The sequence below is a fragment of the Pseudophryne corroboree genome, chromosome 8, assembly GCF_028390025.1.
Source record: "Pseudophryne corroboree isolate aPseCor3 chromosome 8, aPseCor3.hap2, whole genome shotgun sequence".
In the NCBI taxonomy this organism is placed as follows: Eukaryota; Metazoa; Chordata; class Amphibia; order Anura; family Myobatrachidae; genus Pseudophryne; species Pseudophryne corroboree.
The window spans coordinates 215,062,139-215,078,266 of NC_086451.1; the positions used below are offsets into that span (position 1 = coordinate 215,062,139).

At 47.6% G+C, this 16,128-nt stretch overlaps 1 protein-coding gene across 3 annotated transcripts in view; it reads right to left on the bottom strand.

Moving 5' to 3' along the window:
- Window positions 1-8,289, bottom strand: part of OPHN1 (oligophrenin 1) — a 584,093-nt gene extending 575,804 nt beyond the window's left edge. Inside the window, exon 1 of one of the 3 annotated variants that reach the window (XM_063937075.1) lies at window positions 7,948-8,289. The gene's annotated coding sequence lies outside the window, so the exon portion shown is untranslated. Of the gene's footprint in view, window positions 1-7,908 lie in introns of all 3 variants that reach the window. The other 2 variants (XM_063937074.1, XM_063937076.1) reach the window with 2 other exon arrangements.
- Window positions 8,290-16,128: the final 7,839 nt, after the last annotated feature.

Here is a 16,128-nt window from a genome sequence, read left to right on the forward strand (position 1 = left end):
TCCGCCTGTGGAGCCCCACCGTCATGCGGCGGACTTGGAAGAAGCGGGGGAGGACTTTTGCTCCTGGGAACCTGCTGTTTGTTGCAGCCTTTTTCCCCTACCTCTGCCTCTGGACAGAAAGGACCCGCCTTTTCCACGCCTGTTTTTCTGAGTCCGAAAGGACTGTACCTGATAAAACGGCGCCTTTTTAGGTTGTGAGGGAACATGGGGTAAAAATGCTGACTTCCCAGCAGTTGCTGTGGAAACTAGGTCCGAGAGACCATCCCCAAATAAATCCTCACCCTTATAAGGCAAAACTTCCATGTGCCTTTTTGAATCTGCATCCCCTGTCCACTGGCGAGTCCATAAGCCTCTCCTAGCAGAAATGGACAATGCACTTATTTTAGATGCCAGCCGGCAGATCTCCCTCTGTGCATCTCTTATGTATAAGACTGAGTCTTTTATATGCTCTATGGTTAGCAGAATAGTGTCCCTGTCTAGGGTGTCAATGTTTTCTGACAGGGAATCTGACCACGCAGCGGCAGCACTGCACATCCATGCTGACGCAATAGCTGGTCTAAGTATAATGCCTGAGTGTGTATATACAGACTTCAGGATCGCCTCCTGCTTTCTATCAGCAGGTTCCTTGAGGGCGGCCGTATCCGGAGACGGTAGTGCCACCTTTTTAGACAAACGTGTGAGCGCTTTATCCACCCTAGGGGGTGTCTCCCAACGTGACCTATCCTCTGGCGGGAAAGGGAACGCCATTAGTAACTTCTTAGAGATTACCAATCTTTTATCAGGGAAAGCCCACGCTTCTTCACACACTTCATTTAATTCTTCTGATGGGGGAAAAACTACGGGTAGTTTTTTCTCCCCAAACATAATACCCTTTTTAGTGGTACCTGGGTTTATATCAGAAATTTGTAACACCTCTTTCATTGCTTCAATCATGCAACGAATGGCCTTAGTGGACATTAGACTAGACTCATCGTCGACGACACTGGTGTCAGTATCCGTGTCGGCATCCGCGTCTGCTGCACGCAATTCCTTCCATAAGTCCATACACTCAGGTGTCTGCCCCTGTTATGCACACCAGTGCCTGCAGGAAAGTACTGGTGTCAGGACTGTTATGCACTCCAGTGCCTGCAGGAATGTACTGGTGTTTGAACTGTTATGCAAAACAAATGGACTCACAGACAGACTAGGGAATATGACATAACGTACACAGAAGGTGGTAGGGTAACAAAATACACACAACGTGAACAGAGAAGCCCAGAGGCTAAGGAACTGGGTATCTCCCTTGTATTAGAACTGCTCAGATGTGAAAAGCAAGATGTTGTGTTTTAATACATAGAAAACCCGAAATGCTGTTGCTAAGGGCAACAGCAAAACCCTAAAGGGTTACCAACGGGTGTGGCAGTAAACTCCTTGGTCAGAGATGGAATGATAGACACAAGGAGATTCTCCACAATCCTAATTCTCACTTGCAGTGCACAGGTTCGGTTTACTGCCACTAAACTGACCCCTGACACCTAGCACAGTGAGACAGGATTAGACAGGCAAGTCTTAGAATACAGCCGCAAACTTGCTAAGTTCACAGAGTAGTAACAGAACCCCAGCAAGCTAAACGACTGACTCCAGTCTTACTGCTAGGTCTGGATTGGCAGAGTGTAATACCAAATCCCCAGGCCTATTTGCAGTAAGCAACAAACAAATACAAAGCTACACAGTACTGGCTAACTTTCAGAAACTGACTAACCAACAAAGATTCAGCAGCATCTGCTTACCCTGAAAAGAGGCCTTATAAAGCAGGTGCTGTCCACGCCCCACTCAGACCTCACAGACTGTGAGCACAAAAACCAGCACCGGATCCCCTGCCATGCACAGAGCCTATAACCACTGCACAGCAAAAGACCCGAACCGGAGTATCAGCTGCGCTCAGGTTACTCCGCTAGCACTTGTCTCCCGGTTGCCATGACGACGTGGCAGCACAGGGCAGGAGACCCTAACAGCCCCGCAGGGGGTGACATCCCTTCTATAGGCATCTGCTCCGCCTCCACATCATTATCCTCATCAAACATGTCGACACAGCCGTACCGACACACCGCACACACACAGGGAATGCTCTAACAGAGGACAGGACCCACAAAAGCCCTTTGGGGAGACAGAGTGAGAGTATGCCAGCACACACCAGAGCGCTATATAATGCAGGGACTAACTGAATTATGTCCCCTATAGCTGCTGTTATATATACTGCGCCTAAATTTAGTGCCCCCCCTCTCTTTTTTACCCTTTTCTGTAGTGTAGACTGCAGGGGAGAGCCAGGGAGCTTCCTTCCAGCGGAGCTGTGAGGGAGAAATGGCGCCAGTGTGCTGAAGGAGATAGCTCCGCCCCTTTTTCGCTGACTTTTCTCCCGTTTTTTTATGGATTCTGGCAGGGGTAATTATCACATATATAGCCTCTGGGGCTATATATTGTGGTATTTTTGCCAGCCAAGGTGTTTTTATTGCTGCTCAGGGCGCCCCCCCCTAGCGCCCTGCACCCTCAGTGACCGGAGTGTGAAGTGTGTATGAGGAGCAATGGCGCACAGCTGCTATGCTGTGCGCTACCTTGGTGAAGACTGATGTCTTCTGCCGCCGATTTTCCGGACCTCTTCTTGCTTCTGGCTCTGTAAGGGGGACGGCGGCGCGGCTCCGGGACGGAACACCAAGGCCAGTTCCATGCGGTCGATCCCTCTGGAGCTAATGGTGTCCAGTAGCCTAAGAAGCCCAAGCTAGCTGCAAGCAGGTAGGTTCGCTTCTTCTCCCCTTAGTCCCTCGCTGCAGTGAGCCTGTTGCCAGCAGGTCTCACTGTAAAATAAAAAACCTAATTATATACTTTCTTTTTAGAAGCTCAGGAGAGCCCCTAGTGTGCATCCAATCTCGGCCGGGCACAAAATCTAACTGGGGCTTGGAGGAGGGTCATAGTGGGAGGAGCCAGTGCACACCAGGTGACCTAAAAGCTTTCTTTAGTTGTGCCCAGTCTCCTGCGGAGCCGCTATTCCCCATGGTCCTTTCGGAGTTCCCAGCATCCACTAGGACGTCAGAGAAATAAAGGTGAAAGGTTAATTACTGCGGTCCCAGCAGCTAAGGTTTAAAGTGTATCAAGTGTGTTTAAGGTATATGCTTTTTAGTCCTGTAAGTAAACCGACGTTTACAGATCCTGGTGTCCATGGATACAAGTCTCCGAGGCTGGGGAGTAGTCTTTCCAAGGGAAGAATTTCCAGGGAAAAAGGTCAAGCCGGGAAGCTTGTCTGCAATAAGCATTCTGGAATTAAGGGCTATTTACAACGGCCTTCTGCAAGTGGAACATCTTCTTCGCGATCTGCCAGTCTTAATTCAGTCGGACAACTTAACAGCAGTGGCATAAGTAAACCGCTAGGGCGGAACGAAGAACAAAGCGGCAATGGCAGAAGCCACAAGAGTTTTCCGCTGGGCGGAAAGGCATGTAAACGCTCTATTAGCGGTCTTCATTCCGGGTGTAGACAACTGGGAAACAGACTTTCTCAGCAGACACGATCTCCATCCAGGAGAGTGGGGTCTTCATCAAGTGGTTTTCACAAAAGTGACAAGTCTTTGGGGAATACCTCAAATAGACATGATGGCGCCTAGCCTCAACAAGAAACTTCAGAGATATGGTTCCAGGTAGTGGGACCCTCAAGCAATAGCGGTGGACGCCCTGGTGACGCCATGGGTGTTTCAGTCGGTCTATGTGTTCCCTCCATTTCCACTCTTTCCGAAGGGATAAAGATCATAAGAAGAACAAAGGTTCAGGCGATCCTTACTGTTCCGGACGGGCCAAGGAGGGCTTGCTATCCAGATCTTCAAGAATTACTCATAGAAGATCCCTGGCCTCTTCGTCTACGAGAGGACCTGTTACAGCAAGGACCGTGCGGGTATCAAGACTTACCGCGGCTGCGTTTGACGGCATGGCGGTTGAACGCCATATCCTAGCCCGAAAGGGTATTCCCAGTGAAGTCATTCCCACACTGCTTCAGGCTAGAAAAGAAGTAACAGCGATGCTTTACCACCGTATTTCGAGAAAATATGTGTCTTGGTGTGAATCCAAGAAGACTCCTACAAAAAAATTTCAGCTGGGGCATTTGCTCCTTTTTTTTTTTTTTTTTTTGCAAGCAGGTGTGGATGCGGGCCTAAAGTTAGGCTCCATTAATGTACAAATTTCAGCCTTATCTATTTTCTTTCAGAAAGAATTGGCCTCCCTTCCAGAAGTTCAGACCTTCGTGAGGGGCGTGCTGCACATCCAACCTCCCTTTGTGCCCCCTGTGGCACCATGGGATCTTAAAGTGGTGTTGCAATTCCTTCAATCTCATTGGTTTGAACCTTTGCATAAGGTTGAGTTGAAATTCCTTACTTGGAAAGTGGTCATGCTGTTGGCCTTGGCATCCGCATGGCGGGTGTCCGAATTGGCGGCTTTGTCTCACAAAAGCCCTATTTAATCTTCCATGCAGATAGAGCGGAGTTGAGAACTCGTCAGCAATTTCTGCCAAAAGTGGTTTCACGTACACCAGCCTATTGTGGTGCCAGTGGCTGCTGACGCCTTGGCGGAATCGATGTTTCTCGATGTAGTAAGAGCTTTGAAAATTTATGTCGCCAGAACGGCTCAGATTAAGACAATGGAGGCTCTGTTTGTCCTGTATGATCCCAACAAGATTGGGACTCCTGCTTCCAAGCAGACTATTGCAAGCTGGATCTGTAATTCGATTCAGCAGGCTCATTCTACGGCGGGATTGCCGTTACCGAAATCGGTGAAGGCCCATTCTACCAGAAAGGTGGGCTCATCCTGGGCGGCTGCCGAGGGGTCTCGGCATTACAGCTTTGCCGAGCTGCTATTTGGTCGGGATCAAACACCTTTGCAAAGTTTTACAAGTTTGATACCCTGGCTGAGGAGGACCTCTTGTTTGGTCAATCAGTGCTGCAGAGTCATCCGCACCCTCCCGCCCTAGAGCTTTGGTATAAACCCCATGGTTCTTGAAGCATCCCCAGCATCCTCTAGGTCGTATGAGAAAATAGGATTTTAATACCTACCAGTAAATCCTTTCCTCTTAGCCCGTAGAGGATGCTGGGCGCCCGTCCCAGTGCGTACTGTATCTGCAGTCATTGGGTATGTTTACACACATTGTGTATTGTGTTTAAGTCAGCCTGTTGCTGACGATATTCAGGCCATAGCATGCGTTATGCTGTTACTGGTTGTGTTTACACACATAGGTTGTGTTACGGTTTTATGTCAGCGTATTGCTGTATATTCTTCATGCCGACGGCTGGTATTCTATTGAATGCCACGTTCTGCGGCATACTGGAGGTGTGAGCTGGTAAAATGCTCACCGTGGTTTAACAATAAATTCCTCGAAATGTCCGTCTCCCTGGGCACAGTTCCTATAACTGGAGTCTGGAGGAGGGGCATAGAGGGAGGAGCCAGTTCACACCCCTTTTAAAGTCTTAAAGTGCCCATGTCTCCCGCAGATCCCATCTATACCCCATGGTTCTTGAAGCATCCCCAGCATCCTCTACGGACTAAGAGAAAAGGATTTACCGGTAGGTATTAAAATACTATTATTTCCTGGATGTACATAAAACACATGCTCAGCCGCACACGTGCATACAATTGTGGGGGGGAGGAGTGGTCAGTCTACCGTCTCCATAGACAGAATAAGCTATCGCCATCTAAAGATTGCATACGCTAATGGACGACAGCATTGAAAAGCTAAGCTTTCCAATGTTTAGTAAACAGAGCATTCTCACAATCTACACAGAAAGCTATGGTAAATGCTTTTGTGAACAAAAATAGATGGCCTGCTGTGCCTCCATGTTATAATGCAGCAGTGCTCAGAAACAGTACTGTTCAGAGGATTGACTGCCATATTTACATTAAAGAAACTAGGCCTCTAGGAAACACGTTGAGCTACATATATCAGCATGCTCTCACAGTTCGACAAAAACAGGAGAGGCTTTGATTAGCATGAATTATTATCTTTTAGGATATTATTACAATCCAATAACTAAAACCAAGGAAGTTTATTTAATTTATGTCCTTCTAAAGAGACAAGAATAAGCAACAATCAGGTTGATGGGTCACAAAGTGAAAAAAGAGTGTAGAAGTGGACCAGTGGAGAAGTTGTCCATAGCAACCAGTACAGATGGTGTAATGGTTAGCAACCAGTATGGATGGTGTAATTGTTAGCATTACTGCCTCACAGCACTAAGGTCATGGGTTCAATTCGCACCATTGACCTAACTGTGTGGAGTTTGTATATTCTTTCCGTACTTGCATGGGTTTCCTCCCACAATCCAAAAATATACTGGTAGGTTAATTGGTTCCCAACAAAAAATGAACCCTAGTGTGCAAGTACATGGGCAGACTAGATTGGCCAAGTGGTTATCTGCTGTCACATTCTATGTAACTAATCAGCTTCTTGCTATCATTATATAGAATGTATTTGATAAATGCTATTTGGAAGGTGATTGGTTGCTATGGCAACTTCACTACTGGTCCTCTTCACTTTTTTCACTGCTTCATACATTATTATTATCAGTTATTTAAATAGTGCACACATACGCAGATGTATTAAGCCTGGGGAAGTTATAAAGCAGTGATAACAATAATGACAATAATAATATTATTATTATTATTATTATTATAAGTGCAAGGTGATAACGCACCAGCCAATCAGATCCTAACTGTCAATTTACATATTGGAGCTGATTGGCTGGTGCGTTATCATCTTGTACTTATCACTGCTTTATCACTTCTCCAGGCTTAATACATCTGCCCCATAATAATCCGCAGCGCTTTACAGAGAATATTCGGCCATTCACATCAGTCCCTGCCCCAGTGGAGCTTACAATCTATTTTCTCTACCACAAGCACAGACACACATTCACGCTAGGGTTCATTTTTTTGTTGGGAGCCATTTAACCCACCAGTATATTTTTGGATTGTGGGTGGAAACTAGAGTAACCAGAGGAAGCCCACGCAAGCACAGGGAGAATATACAAACTACACACAGTTAGGGTCATGATGGAAATTATACCCATGACCTCAGTGCTGTGAGGCAGTAATGCTAACTATTACACCATCTGTACTGCCCTACGTCAATCCCAAAGTGTGGTAGCCCTGCCACAGACCAGCCTGGGGCTAAAGTCACATTCTAAACAAACACTATTTTAAAAAAAAGACAAAAAAAAAAAATACTTCATGTCATACACAGTAACCAACATTCTAAAATAATTCCCAGGGGCACAATTTGGCTGCTGAGCAGGTGCACCTAAACAGGTCACCAGGAAGACATTTGACATTATAGCTTCAATAAATATAAGCTAATAAAGTCACTGTTCCACTACAGGAATGCATGTGAAGAATAGCTTCTTACAGGATATAAACATAAAGATCATTTGCAAATCACTTAAAGTAGGGATCTAACATTCAGGGATTCATCTAAGCACATATGGAAAAACCCCATTCAGTGATGAGAGTATTATCACCAGAACAAGCACTGAGAGCTGGGACTGGATTGTGTCCACTTCACCCCAATTCCCTAATCAATGTGATAAAAATATTCCTCTCCATGCTATGCTTCTGCTGCATCAGTACCCCTATATACAGTCTCCTCTCCAACATGTAAGTCAAGGAAACAACATAACACCCACCATACCACCCAATGACAAACGTGCTTTTCTGTCCCTGACGCTTCTGTAGCTATTCCTAAATGATCCCAGCAATAGATAAACAGCCCATCCTGCCAGCAGCCCTACATGCCGTGCCTGTACAATGAATGGTCTGCCTTCCTGATGCTCAGGAGCCCATGCTTGCCTAGTACACACGTCTTAGCTAACACTGCTGCTGTATTGCAGCAATAATAAGAATACATACACAAGCACAGAGCTGATGGGGAACAAAGGCTGTGCAGACCTGCTGCTTCCCAGGGTCTGTGCAGAATGAGGAGAGTCGCAGGAGGAAGGACGATGCTGGGCTCAGGGGTCTCTCGGGTCTTTTGTGTCAGGCAACCAGCGCAGGGATGCAGGATATAAGGGGAGCATATATCGCTCTCATGTCTGTGTCTCCACAGCCGGGAATACTAGATGCAGGTCCAGCAGGTGAGACTGTGACAAGGTCCCCAGCAGCAGCTCCTACCAGCCAGGAAGATCTCCCTACTCCCTGTGCCTCCTCCTGAGCTCGAGCAGCCGTGGCTGGAAAGGCGCCTCCTCCTCTCCAGCCTTTCTCTCCTCTTAAAGTGACAGCAACCTGGGCTCTCAGCTTCCTAGCTCCTTCCTCCAGGAAGTGCTGCTGACTATATGCTGGAAGAGCACACATCTGCAGCTACAGTATCTGTGACTGTTCCAGGGAGAGAAGCTGTCATCCCGCCATAAGTGGTTAAAGTGCAGATTAACCAGTAAACGTCCATCAATTACTATATGTGACTAGATAACAAGATTTGGAATGTATTTTTTTTATTTTTTATTTTGTCGTCTTCTTTGACCTGGGAATCTACTTAAAATCCAATGTATACAGAGAAATGCCTCACTCATGTACTGTACATATTTAAAATGCATCCATTAACCATAAACTTATATTGATGTATGCCTAATTCTGCACTGGGAGGCACAGGGTTAAAGGGAGCCATTCACTATGACCACAAACCATGTACACTCTGAGGGGGAGATGTACTAAGCCTCGGAGAGCGATAAAGTGGAGCGAGAGAAAGTACCAGCCAATTAGCACCAACTGCTATGTTACAGGCTATGTTTAAAAAAATAACAAGCTGATTTGCTGGTACTTTATCTTTTCCACTTTACCTCTCCACGGCTTAGTACATCTCCTCCTAACCGTGATAGGCAACCTGATTTACTTCGCAGGCCCCCTAAACTTCAAAAGGGCCGTACATCATACCGATCAGCATACTGATCCCAGCCACCAGAATGCCGGCTGGTAGGGCATGGGAGGTCGGGAAGCCGAGCGGAACGGAGCCACAGGTTCTATTCCCACTATATGGGTGTCATGGACACCCATGATATTTTGACTTGTATCCAGTGGCGTAACTACTGCCCCCGCAGCCCTCGCGGTGGCTTGGGGGCGAGGGGCTGCGGGGGCGCCGCCACTGATTTAGAGCAGATTGACATGCGGACGAGCGTCCGCATGTCAATCTGCTGTCTCCTCTCCCTCCCTGCTGTAACGGGACACGGAGGGCACAGCGCGCCGCGCGTGCCTCTCCAGTGTCCATCCTGCGTCTCCGTCCATCTGGTCTAATAATGGAAGTGCCGTTCGTGAGCTCTGATTGGCTCACGAACCGGCACTTCCTTTATTAGACCAGAGAGACGGAGATGCAGGAGGGACATGAGAGAGGCGCGCGCTGTGCCCTCCTTGTCCCTCCTTCACAGCAGCGAGGGGGGGGGGGACACTGAGGGGGCATGTATGGCACAGGGGACACTGAGGGGGCATATATGGCACTGAGGGGGCATGTATGGCACAGGGGGCATTTATGGCACTGAGGGGGCATGTATGGCACAGGGGGCATTTATGGCACTGAGGGGGCATGTATGGCACAGGGGGCATGTATGGCACAGGGGGCACTGAGGGGGCATATATGGCACTGAGGGGGCATGTATGGCACAGGGGGCACTGAGGGGGCATATATGGCACTGAGGGGGCATGTATGGCACAGGGGGCACTGAGGGGGCATATATGGCACTGGGGGGGGCACTGAGGGGGTATATATGGCACTGGGGGGGGAGTGTGGGGGCATATATGGCACTGAGGGGGCATATATGGCACTGGGGGGGTACTGAGGGGGATATATGGCACTGCATGTGTACTGGGGGCACGTGAGCACCTGGCACTGTGGGGGAATATCTGGCATTGGGGGCATATTTGGCACTGGGGGAGGGGGGGGGCTATATTTGGCACTGGGGGCATGTGAGTACCTGGCACCGTGGGGGAATATGTGGCACTGGGGACATATGTGGCACTGGGAGCACAGCCCTAGCAACAAGCACTACCCCCTAGCAACGAGCATGACATCCAGTGCATGAAACTCCTGGCAACGAGCATGACACCCAGTGCATGAAACACCTGGCAACGAGCATGACACCCTGAGCATGAAAACCCCTGCACCGTGCATGGAACCAAGAGCATGAAACCCCTGGCAACGAGCAGGTAATTTAAAAGTAATTAGAAGCCTTACTGTAGGACTTAATGTGTAATGGGCATTACGGTGTGTGGCATAATGTATACCGGACATTGCGGTGTGTGTCATAATGTGTCACAGGCATTACGGTGTGTGGCATACTATATCACGTGCATTGTGGTATGTGGTATAATGTCTCAGGGGCATTGCAGTGTGGCATAATGTATAACGGGCATTGCGGTATGTGTCACAGGTATTATGGTGTATGGTATACTATATCACGGGCATTGTGATATGTGGTATAATGTCTCAGGTTCATTGCAGTGTGTGGCATAATGTATCACGGACATTGCGGTATGTGTCATAATGTGTCGGGCATTACTGTGTGTTGTATACTATATCACGGGCATTGTGGTATGTGGTATAATGTCTCAGGGTCATTGCAGTGTGTGTCATAATATGTCACAGGCATTGTATGTGCTATAATCTATCAGGGGCATTGCAGTGTGTAGCATAATGTATAACGGGCATTGCGATTCCTGTCGTCATGTGTCACAGGCATTACGGTGTGTGGCATAATGTGTCACAGGCATTACGGTGCGTGGCATAATGTGCACAGACATTGTATGTGCTATAATGTATCAGGGGCATTGCAGTATAGCATAATGTATAACGGGCATTGCGATTCCTGTCGTCATGTGTCACAGGCATTACGGTGTGTGGCATAATGTGTCACAGGCATTACGGTGTGTGGCATAATGTGTCACAGGCATTACGGTGTGTGGCATAATGTGTCGGGGGCATTATGGTGTGTGCATATTGTGTCATGTGCATTATTGTGCGTGGAATAATGTCTAAGGGCCATTGCAGTATGTGGCATAATGTATACTGGGCATTACTATAAGGAGGAAAAATGACAAATAATGTAAGGGGCATGAATCAGGATTATTTTTCTTTCCAGTGGTGGCTAACGTCTGGGCGTGCAGGTTGCAAAACTGGGGGTATAAGGAAGTCTTTTCCTGCAATACCACGCCCATTTTTGCAAAGCCACGCCCATTCCAACGAAGCCACATACCCTTTTGGTCCCTTTCATAGTGCCAATTATGGGGGATGGGGGATTGGGGGGGGGCGCCGAAGAATTTTTTGGCTTGGGGGAGAAAAACTTCTAGTTACGCCACTGCTTGTATCTATTTAGGGAAAGAGGTAATCATGCATGCCAACTGAATGGAATAGTAGGTACCAAAGTTAGCGTTCCCTGTAACCTGTACAACAGGTTGGGCCATAAGTTCCTCCCTTGCTAACCAGCCCCATACTTGTGATTACCTGAAGCCATATAACAGCCGTGCTCACTGTAGTACTGTCTGTGTAGTAAACCACATTTGCCTACTCTCTTGGGGACGTCAGGGAAACTTCTGCATTGTGCTTAATGTGGGAGAGCAGGTCACCCTCCCACATCCCACTAACTTTCTTGTGAATTGTGCTGGAAGACATCTTGTAACTCTCACCAAATTGTGTCATTATAATTCCCGCTTCTGAACATGCTGTCGTTCCTGTTGTATATGCCCCAGTGCCCCAGTTTATACTCCCTCTACATGGATATACACAGCCGCAATGTCATCAGCGGGGTGAGTGCAAAAGAGCCCCTTGCGGGTTTGCTGCACTCGCTACGCTATTTATTCTCCCTCCAGGGGTGTCATGGACACCCCAAGAGGGATAAAAGTTGTCAGTATACCGGCGCAGGTATGCTGAGCGCCGGGATCCCAACAGCCGGTGTAACGAGTGCCACCCGTTTTTGGAATGTGGGGGGAAGCAAGAGCACCCAAATTAAACCTGCACAAATATAAGAGGACATATAAACTTAACACAGAGGGCCTTGGACAGGAATTGAACTCTTGACCTCCATGTTGTGAAGCAGTAATGTTACCCACTATGCTACCATGCAACTTATGTGTTTCAGACATTACCTGCCTTTAATCACCTTATGTGCTGCCTAAAACATGTTTGTTTTTATTACTCTTATTATGTATTGAAGGATGCAAAGTCTAAACAATACATCCCCTACTTTTTACATTCCTGGAGTGCTGTATTTCTTGTATGTTCCTGGTGAGTTGTTCTTACCCTTGAGGTGGTGTTTGGAGCTGCACTGTCACACACCCACACAGAAGTCAAGTTATAATTCTAACTTGATTACTCATAGCTGGAGAGTTAGAGAAGTCTTTATGTTTGTTTGTAAAACTGAGTCATTCTTTTTTTCTTCTTTTTACCAGTCCTATTGCAGAGCAGAGGAATGATATTTCCTTGGACTTCAAAATAAAGTTTCTCCTACGTCCTAGAGGATGCTGGGGACTCCGTAAGGACCATGGGGTATAGACGGGATCCGCAGGAGACATGGGCACATTATAAGACTTTGAATGGGTGTGAACTGGCTCCTCCCTCTATGCCCCTCCTCGAGACCTCAGTTAGACTTTGTGCCCAGAAGTGACTGGACACACACTAAGGGAGCTCTACTGAGTTTCTCTAAAGACTTTATTGTTAGGTTTTTTATTTTCAGGGAGACCTGCTGGCTACAGGCTCCCTGCATCGTGGGACTGAGGGGAGAGAAGTCAGACCTACTTCTGCTTAGTTCAAGGGCTCTGCTTCTTAGGCTACTGGACACCATTAGCTCCAGAGGGTTCGATCACTTGGTTCGCCTAGCTGCTTGTTCCTGGAGCCGTGCCGTCACCCCCCTCACAGAAGCCAGAAGAAAGAAGCCGGGTGAGTATGTGAAGAACAGAAGACTTCAGTGACGGCAGAAGACTTCAGTAACGGAGGTACAGCGCGGCGTTCGAGCTGCGCTCCATGCTCCCACACACCAACGGCACTCACAGGGTGCAGGGCGCTGGGGGGGAGGGCCCTGGGCAGCAAGTTACTGAGGATCTAATCTGCTGGGGATATGCATATTAGGTGCCTGGGCGCCGTGTACGAACCCCCGCCAGTGTAAACCAGCGGCCACGCTGCGCGCCATTGCTAGCACACACAACGGCTTTGCAAGGGCGCAGGGCGCAGGGGGGGGCGCCCTGGGCAGCAATGTAAACCTCTGTGTGGGTGTCTTAAAACGTATATACAGTGCGGAGGCACTGTATACGGACCCCCCCCCCCCTCGCCCCCCCAGTATAAATGATTATTTTCATAGAGGGGCTGAAGCGCGCCGAGTAGGGGCGCGGCTTAGCCCTCACACAAAGATAAGCGCCATTTTCTCCTTGTCCCCGCCAAAAGCATGAATATAGTGCACATGAGGGGGGGCACAGTGTGTTAGTGCTATATAGATGGAAATATAGCACTATGTTAGATAATGGGCATGTAATCATTATTTGTGTGCATATATCTCTCTGTGTTCCCTGTCAGATATACCCACTATAGCTTTTTAGTCAACATGTGTCGACATGCGTGAGTGCTCTGTCACAAATAGTTGTGGGGATCGCTGTCGGCTTTGCCGACACCTGTTGGTACTTGATTCGGCAGGATCACCAGGTCGGTAGTTGTATGCTTGTTAAAAGTGAACACGGTTTGGGAGACACAGTAGTATGCGGGTGACCCTGTCGGCACCGACTGTGCTTACTGGGTGTAAATTAACATGTTGTTACTGCCGTATACCTGTATATATATATATTTATAGGTATGGTACAGTTCCATACATCTGTACCTCGTGCACAGAAATGGTAGTATATGGGGGGAAGCGTTATTTAAATTATCTAGGTATACTTCCCTCGGACCTCTCGGGGTTGCAAGAATGTTCTTTTGCCTGGTTACTACTCCCTGCTGTCGACGAATACTATGTTTTCCGTCGGCCATAAGGTTTCCTGCTAGATCCACATCTGGGGCATTTCAGTACATGGTCATACACATTCAGAACACATTAATGTCACTTGGGACCCGACGGTTCCGGACAATCCGCTTATTTGTATGAGATATATATATATATATATATATATATATATATATATATAGTTAGGATATGTGTGTATATGTGTATTATATTAGGTAGATTCATATTACGATTTCTACTGGATGCGGAACTAACAGTATTTCCTTTCATGTGCTGGTCGCTCTGTTGATGAAGCTCTAGGTCGGCTGTGACGAGTTGGTCTCAGATCCTCTCAAGGAGACCGAATGTTTATTCCTTTCCCGTCAAGGATAGAATACGGTGAAGGTCAACTCATGGTCGACACGGGGCCCTGTCACAAGGATCGTACACAGGAAGCTAAGTGATATTTTATTTCTATGCGTTTTAAGTTATTTGCATTACATACACGTGATGGAGTGTTTATATTCGGAAAGGCATTCGATAGTATTACCCTAAAGAGAGAGGGGATGTTCCTTATGTTGGTTCTTCTCTATAACATTGCGGCAGGCTGCCGTAAGTATACAGGAGGTGTGGCCGGGGGAATGCTTAGGCTGACTCCGAGAGATACTGGAGTTTTTCCCTGGGACGGTGTACCGATGTTTGGGGATGCCTCAGTTCAGTCAATCTCGGTGGATACTGCTGGTAAATCTAACTTCGTGTGTTAGTCTCCTTCACAATGGGTGGTGACGCATTCTTTTGTGGGATGCAGTCGTTTTAACCGGTTCGATTCCGTTCTTTTTTCCTTTTCTGTGCAGACAGTGGAAGGTGAAAAGGTAAGAGTTCTGCAGCCTTGTTAGGTGTCGTTTTCTGTTTCTACCACATCCACCACATGTCGATGAGTCTACCTGGTTGGAGCCCACTCCGGTGGGAATTCGTCTACTACTTTTCAGTCAGTCCGGGAATAGACTAGGACCTGTGAGTTAATTATAGAATCCAAAGGGGGGCATTCTGGCGTTACAGATGTTTCCCCTCACTGATTTTTCTAATAGATCTTGCCGTTTCCTCTCTGGAAGGGGAGATAGTACGCGACGCCATACCAGAGGTGCGTCAGGTTCAGGGCATTGTCCTGCTGTCCCTGTTATAAAAAAAATAATAATAAGAGGTTTAAATGCGTTGTTCTCCACATTCATATTACCTGGGTGGATATACAGGATTGTCTTTGCCATTTCACTGGAATGATGGCAGTAAGATGGTATTCTTTCAATTATAAGAGCTATTGTTCTGTACTGGGACACTCTCCTGATTAAGGCGAGGTCAAGACACAAGTGGTGCAAATCGTGGTTTTCTCTCTGACTGTTCTTCAACACAGGGGATGGCTGTTATTCCCAACGACGCAGGCGTCGGAGGTGGGTATCAGAGTAGATACGGAACGGTTGAAGTTCTGTGTGTTCCTGTGGAAAGAGGTCTGAGGATCCGGAGTCGGATCAGGTTTGCAGTGACAATCCATCAATATGTTCCGTTGATGAAGAAGATCAGTGCGGCCTAAGAGGCCTTTTCGGTGAGCAGGTCAAATGCCAGAGTCCGGGTCTCACCTGCGCATGCGCTGGAATATAATCCTAATGACCAGGTTTTTGCTACTGTGGTGTCGGCCCAGTTCTCACCTCCTAGAGGGACGATGGTTCGGAATCCAGGATGAGATCCTGGTGTCCATGCATGCAGATATCCGAGACTGGGGTGCAGTCCGTGCAAGGGAAGTATTTCCAGAGGAAAGGGTCAAGCTGGGAAGCTTGTCTGCAATAAGCTTTCTTGAATTATGAGCTATTTTCAATGAACATATACTTCGTGATCTGCCCGTGTTAATTCTGTCGGACGACTTGACAGTAGTGGTGTAAGTAAGCACTAGGGCAGAAAAAGGAGGAAAACGGCAATGGCAGATGCTGAACAAAGTTCCCATGGAAAGACTGGTAAACGCTATATTGGCAGTTTTCGTTCCGGATGTGAACGACGGAGAAATAGATTCCTCTGCAGACGCGATCTCCATCCGGGAGAAATACGGTCGTCATCGAGAAGTTTTCACTGAAGCGACAAGTCTTTGAGGTGACCTCAATTGGACAGGTTGGCGTCTCGCCTCAACGAGAGATCTCAG